Source organism: Piliocolobus tephrosceles, chromosome 7 (assembly GCF_002776525.5).
Source record: "Piliocolobus tephrosceles isolate RC106 chromosome 7, ASM277652v3, whole genome shotgun sequence".
NCBI lineage: Eukaryota > Metazoa > Chordata > Mammalia > Primates > Cercopithecidae > Piliocolobus > Piliocolobus tephrosceles.
The window spans coordinates 122,428,889-122,436,294 of record NC_045440.1 but is presented as its reverse complement, the minus strand read 5'-3'; the positions used below and the strand labels follow the sequence as shown (position 1 = coordinate 122,436,294).

Genomic DNA, 7,406 nt, shown 5'->3' with positions numbered 1-7,406 from the left:
ATGTAGAGCTAATCTGTATATACAGCCTTCCCACACACACACACACAAATTTTTACTTACCTTCATCCTTTCACCATATGCTACTAACACATTGATAAAATCTTAAACTTTCCAAGACTATAATTTTATTTGTTCTTTCAAGGTTTTGTCTTTGGTATTCTGCAGTTTGAGTAAGTTATAGGCAGGGGTGTGTGTGTGTGTGTGTATTTTGTCTGTCTTTTTTTAATCCTGCTTGGTGTTCTCTAAGCTTACTCAATCCGTGATTTGGTGTGTAACATTAATTTTGGAAAGCACTTGAGCATGGTTGTTGCAAATATTTCTTCTGCTCCATTCTTTCTTTCTGGTATTCCAACTATAGGTGTTACACTTTTTGTTTGGATATTCTCATCTGTTTGGTTCATTATTTATTCTCTTTGCATTTCAGTTTAGAAAATTTCTATTATCTGTGTTCAAGTTCACTGATCCTGTTCTCAGCTATGTCCACTCTACTAATGAACGCATCAGAGGCATTCATCATTTCTGTTGCTTTGCTTTTGATTTCTAGCATTTACATTTGATTCTTTCTTAGAATATCTGCTTACATTACTCATCTGTTCTTGTCTGATATCTTCTTTTTCCATTAGTGCCTTTAACACATTAATTATAGTTATTTTAAATCATTTGCCTGATAATTCTATATCTGTGTCATATCTGAGTCGCATTCTGATGACTGCTTTGTCTCTTCAGAATGTTTTTGTTTGTTGGTTGGTTGGTTTTGTTTTATTTTGTTTTTGCCTTTTGGCATGACTTATAATTTTCTGTTGAAAGCCAGACATATTGTACTGGGTAATAAAAACTGAGCAAAATGGCCTGTAGTGTGAGGATTTATGTTAATCTGGCTAGGAGTTAGATTATGTTTAATATTTGTTGTAGCTATAGGTGTCAGAGGTTTCTAATTCCGCTAGAGTTTCTGTTGTTGGCTCCTCTCTTGACTTGGGTGTTTTTTTTATGCAGTCCTCAGAGAGTCTGTGTCATGCAGCTTTTCCAGCTGTAATCCACTGTTATTATACTTGTCAGTGTGATGGTAAGGTGTGGTGAAGAAGGAGCCTTCTATAATCTTCCAATTAGATCCTGGATTTTTAGTCAGTCTGTGACTCAGGGCAGTGACCTTCACAGATGTTTCGCCAGTGATGCCACTTTTTCTCTCGTCTTCTACTCCTTTCCCTAGCTACCTCATTCCCAGTCTATTTCCTTGAAGCCTTAACTCCTGTTGATAATGTCTTTCCCCTCTTAGGTGAAACAAGAGGATCGGAAGGGACTAGAGTGGGAAGAATTCCCTATTTCTGGCTGTGATCAGATTTCATAATTGCTCTCTGCTAAAGACTTTCACAGGGAGACTATGTCTTTGTTACAGAGAGGAGCTGGACACAATTCTCAATACTTACTCTCCCCTACCCCTGTCTCCACCGCCAGAACCCTAACGGGATCTTTCCCAGATCCTCATGATGAGAATCTGATAATATTCCTGGAAGCAAAACCCACAAACTTTTAGGAAATCCCTAAGACTGGGGTCCCTAGTAGTTTCTGACTCATGCTGGTTCACAGTCAGCCTTCAATAACTTATCAAAATTACCATGTAAGTGTTCCACCAGTCTATGACTCCAGCAGCTTCTTTTCCAGGTGAACAGATCTCAGCTCGATCTCTCTGGATGCACCTGTCTCTCTAGATTTGGGGTGGTTTGCCATGAGACCCAGGTTCTCTGGTGGAACCAAACATGTGTTGATTTTTAGTTTGTCCAGCTGTTTTTGTTCTAAGGACAGGAGTGATGACTTCCATACTTTACCTGTTGGTGCTGAAACTAAAGACTATTATTCTTATAAAAAAGTTTTATCAGTTTCTTTGCTTATTATGCTCCTGATAAAATACATGGAATACTTTTAAATATTTTGGTGAAATATAACTTTAATAAGCTTTTCAGATAGGGTTATGGGTGATAAATGTCCTAAGTCCAGGAATGTCTACATCTACCTTTATTCTGCCATTCACATGAATGATAGTTGGTCTACACATAAAATTTAAGGCTCTGAATTTTTTTTCTCAACACTTTGAAGATATTAAATGTTTTTTTGAACTCAGTGTTTTTAATGAGGAGTATATAATCAGTCTTTCTTCTTTTTATTTTTCCAGACAGATTATCACTCTGTCTCGCAGGCTGAAGTGCAGTGGTGCGATCTCGGCTCACTGCAACCTCAGCCTCCTGGGTTCAAGAGATTTTCATGCCTCAGCCTCCCAAGTAGCTGGGATTACAGCCCTGTACCACCATGTCTGGCTAATGTTTGCATTTTCAGTAGAGATAGGGTTTTGCCCTGTTGGCCAGGCTGGTCTCAAAACCCTGGCCTCAAGTGATCTGCCCACTTCAGCTTCTCAAAGTTCTGGGATTACAGATGTGAGCCACTGCACCCGGCCTGGTTATCAATCATTCTTGCTCCTTTGTAAGTTATCTGCTTTTCTCTCCAGAAACTTCTAGAATTTTCTCTTCACATCTGACATTCTAAAGTTCCACTTACAATATATCAAGGTGTGGGTTTGTTTTGTTTTTACTCTCCAGGAACAGTTCCACAAGCATTCCCATGTATCTCTCAGAGACGAGACAAAGTATTCACCTCTCTTCCCCTGTTGCTTTTTCTTTTTTTAAAGTTAAGGTGAAATTCACATAAAATTAATCTTTAAAAAATGTACAGTTCAGTGTTATTTAGCATACTATATTGTGCAACCAGACCCTCCATCTAGTTTTAAAACATTTCAACACCCTAAAAGAAACCCCTTTACCCATTAAAAAGTCTGTCCCCATTCTTTCCACATGCCATACCTGAAAACTACCAATTTTCTTTCTGTGTCTATAAATTTACCTATTTTAGATATTTCATGTACATGGAATCATATAATATGTATGGCCTTTTGTGACTGGCTTCTTTCACTTATCATAAGGCTTGGAAGGTTTATCCACAATGTAGAATGCATCAGTACTTCATTCATTTTAATGGAGAAATATTATTTGAGTGTACATAAATATATTTTGTTTATCCATTCATCTGTTTATGGACATTTGAGTTGTTTCTACATTTTGGCCTAGATGTGGGTCTTCTTTTCATTCATCTTGTTTGGCATCCAATCATTACTTTCAATTTTATAATCTATTTATTTTTTTCAGCACTGTAAAATAAGTTTTAATGTTTCTTTGAATATTTTGTTCCATCCATGCTCTTTATGTTCTTCTGGAATTCTAACAAGTTTATTTAGAATAGTTGGATGTTGATTTTCTTCTGCATTTTCAATCACATCGTTCTCTTCTCCTGAATAAAGAAAATGGCTCAACTCAATTTATAACTCTTCAGTGAATGAACTTTTATGCTTATTCTGCTACTCAGAGCATCAGATGCATTCTTAAATTTCAAGGGGCAGATTTTGAATTTCCAATCTCTACATCTGTTTCTTTTCTATAGGTATAATATTGCTCCATATCTTTACTAGTTATAAACTTTTGTTAAAAGTCTTAATTTGTCATTTCTAGTAACTTCATGGGATCTTTGTATTTGCTTTGGTTTTGTTTGGGAGTTTTCATTGTATTAATATTGATATTCCTCATTAAATTAGATTTCCCCACGTTTTGGTGATTCTTGACCATGGGATCATCATGACTGGAGAGTCTCTTGCAGAGCCTTTCTATAAGTGCTGTATTTGCTTACTGCACTCTGACTCCAAAGATGGTAGTGGAGCAGTTGCCTGTACTGATCACTGCTTGGCCTAACTGATTGTTGAAACAGGGTGAAAACTTCAGATTAGAACTGCTATAGGTCTCTAGTCAAACACCTGATATGCACTTCAGGGGTCTTACCTGACAATCTTATTTACCACCTCCCAGCTTGGAGTAACTATGAGTCCTCTTCCACCTGGAATGTGTTTGGAGCTATGCTTTTGGCTCTAGGTTTCTCTTCCTTCAGGATTTCCTAATAATTTCTAGACCACTGATTTTCTTTATCTCTTTCTTCAGGATTTCCTAATAATTTCTAGACCTCTTGTGTATTTTCTAGAACTGTATGTTATATCTGGGGACCAAGAGAGGGAGAATGAGGCTTGAGCACATGTTCAATCTGCCCTTTGGACCCAGTGAATGCACATCTTATATGTGGAAAGAAGAGTACATGCTCATAAATCCCTGTTTAAATCACCTTTTTAAAAAATAACACATTTACTCAACAACTGCCCTAGGTAAAATTTACACCAGGCTCAGAAGCTGCTTTTTTCTCTCATACCCCTGCACAATAGGAACTAGAAGGAAAAATTATGAAATTCATCAGACCTTCTTACAAAATTAATGATTGTCACAGAATCATGAAGAAAGAGGTTTTGCAGAATGGTGGGCAATCAAATATTCCTTACCAATTTTTTTTTTTAAAGGAGGACCTGAATTATTCAAATTATCAAATGACTACCATATTCATTTCCTAAGGCTGCTATAGCAAAGTTCCATGAGCTTGGTGGCTTCAAACAACAGAATATTCTCTCACCATTCTGGGAGCTAGACGTCCAAAATCAAGGTGTTGGCAGGGCCATGCTTTCTCTGAGAGCTACAGGGAACTATCCTTCTGATATGGTTTTGCTCTGTGTCCTCACCCAAATCTCATCTTATAGCTCTCATAATTCCATGTGTTGTGGGAGGGATCCGGTGGAAAATGATTGAATTATGAAGGTGGGTCTTTCCTGTGCTGTTCTTCTGATAGTGAATGGGTCTCACGAGATATGATGGTTTTAAAAAATGGGAGTTGCCCTGCACAAGCTCTCTTATCCTGCCACCATCCACGTAAGATGTGACTTGCTCCTCCCTGCCTTCTGCCATGATTATGAGGCTTCTTCAGCCACGTGGAACTGTGAGTTCTCTATTAAACCTCTTTTCTTTGTAAATTGTGTATGTCTTTATCAGCAGCATGAAAACAAATACACCTTCCTTTCCTTTTCCTAGGCTCTGGTGGCTTTTGACAATTCTTTGTGTTCCTTGGCTTATAGACACATCAGTCCAATTTCTGCCTCTATCATCACGTGGCTTTTTCCCTCTGTGATTCTGTGTCCAAATTTCCCTTGTATAAAAACATGAGCCACAGGATTAGGATCTACATAATCCAGTATGACCCTAATCCAGAATGGCCTCATCTTCATTTGATTACATCTGTATTTATTTGACTTTTATTTTAGGTTCCAGGGATACATGGGCAGATTTGTTATGTAGGTAAACTTGTGTCATGGGGGTTTGTTATACAGATTATTTCATCACTCAGGTACTAAGCCTAGTAGGCAATAGTTATTCTGATCCTCTCCCTTCTCCCACCCTCTACCCTCAAGTAGGCCTCAGAGTCTGTTTTTCCCTTCTTAGCATCCACGTGTTCTCATTATTTAGGTCCCACTTATAAGTAAGAACATACAGTATTTGGTTTTCTGTTCCTGTGTTTGCTTAGGATATGGCCTCCAGCTCCATCCATGTTGCTGCAAAGGACATGATCTCATTCTTTTTTAATGACTATATGGTATTCCATGGTGTATATGTGTCACATTTTCTTTGTCCAGTCTGCCACTGATGGACATTTAAGTTGATTCCATGTCTTTGCTATTGTAAATAGTGTTGCAATTAATAGATTATGCACGTCTTTATGGTAGAACAATTTATATTGCTTTGAAAATATACCCAGTAATGGGATTACCAGACTGAACGGTAATTCTGTTTTAAGGTCTTTGAGGAATCATCAAACTGCTTTCCACAATGGCTGAACTAATTTACGTTGCCACCAGAAGTGTATAAGCATTCCCTTTCCTCTGCAGCCTCGCCAGCTTCTGTGTGTGTGTGTGTGTGTGTGTTCTTAAAATAATAGCCATTCTGACTGGTGTCAGATGGTATCTCATCATGGTTTTGATTTGCATTTACCTAATGATTAGTATTGTAGAGCATTTTTTCATATGCTTGTTGGCTGCATGTAAGTCTTCTTTTGAAAATTAGCTGTTCATATCCTTTGCCCACTCTTCAGTGGAGTTGTTTTTTGCATGTAAAGTTGTTTAAATTCTTTATAGATTCTGTAATGATCATAGCTTTAAGAGCCCTATTTCCAAATAAGGTCCCATTCACAACTTCCAGGGGTTAGGACTTCAACAATCTTTTGAAGGGACACCATTCAACACATAATAATTATTCTGGATGATTTTGTTAAGAGGTATCTATGAGCCTCCATAAAATAAGCCCATGTGGTTGCTGGGAAGCAGACTGGGTTCATGAAGAATATGTCATGTGATATCTGCTTTAACACATCACACTGGCACTGTAAATATAACTCTTCCCTGTCTTCACTAACCTTCAAAATCTCATATAAGAATCAAAGAAATATAAACAAATGAAGTAAAAACATATATTAGCCTTTGAAATTGGGGAAGGATTTTATGCATTCTGGTAGACACACGAGTGGATTGAAATAATTGATCATTTGTGATGTCAACAAAGGAAAAGCTCATTAGAAGAAAATATCAAAAGGATCTCACTCTAACTCTGTGGAACACCAAAATACTGATAAGTTCAGAGCAAGGGCTCAAAGCAACAACAGAGATGTAGGACATCCATTGTAGAACACATCTCCATTCTACCAGCATTTCAGGCAAAGAGCACCGTGATGACACAAGAAGCATCGTGGACTGCAATGATGTTCAACCCAAGCTGTAACAGCATGGCTAGCAGGCTAAATAAGTCAGAGGATGGTGTGGTTGGTGCACTGAGATCCACAGCTCCAAGAGCCAGCTCCACCTCCTACTCACCACCATCATCAAGTAGATGTTCAAAGAAGAACACTCACTGAAACATAGATGCATAGAATCCTCAAAGATCTCAGCAAAATATCCCGACCAGGTTCTGATAATTGTGGAAAAGGTCTCAGGCTCTCAGGTTGTTAACACTGACAACCAGAGGAAGTTGGGTCCAGTTGATGCCACTGTAGCTCAGTTAATATGAATCATCAGGAAAAGGATTCAGCTTCCTTCTGAAAAGGAGATCTTCCTGTTTGTGAACAAGACAGTCCCATAGTCCAGCCTAACTATGGGACAGCTTTTCAGAAGGAAAAAGATGAAGATTGATTCTTGTATGTTCTGGCCTACAGCACATGGAACAATTTGGGCTTCTGAGGGCCATTACATGGGTAGGTGCACTGTTCCTGTTTGTGTATCTTGTAAACAGTCAACCATTTTCAGTTATTATACCAGAACCTATTCACAGATGAATAAGTGTATTTGTAACTGGATTTATTTCATAATATTTTGAAATATTTGTTTCTTTAGATAAATTTTCATGTAGAGTTTCATTTTGAGTTTTTCTTTTTGTGCACTGTCCTTATTGCTA

The 7,406-nt window shown here is 37.9% G+C and overlaps 1 pseudogene; it reads left to right on the top strand.

Annotated features, from left to right (window-relative positions):
* The window catches only part of LOC111549630, a 9,129-nt pseudogene extending 1,937 nt beyond the window's left edge, over positions 1-7,192 (top strand).
* Positions 7,193-7,406: the final 214 nt, after the last annotated feature.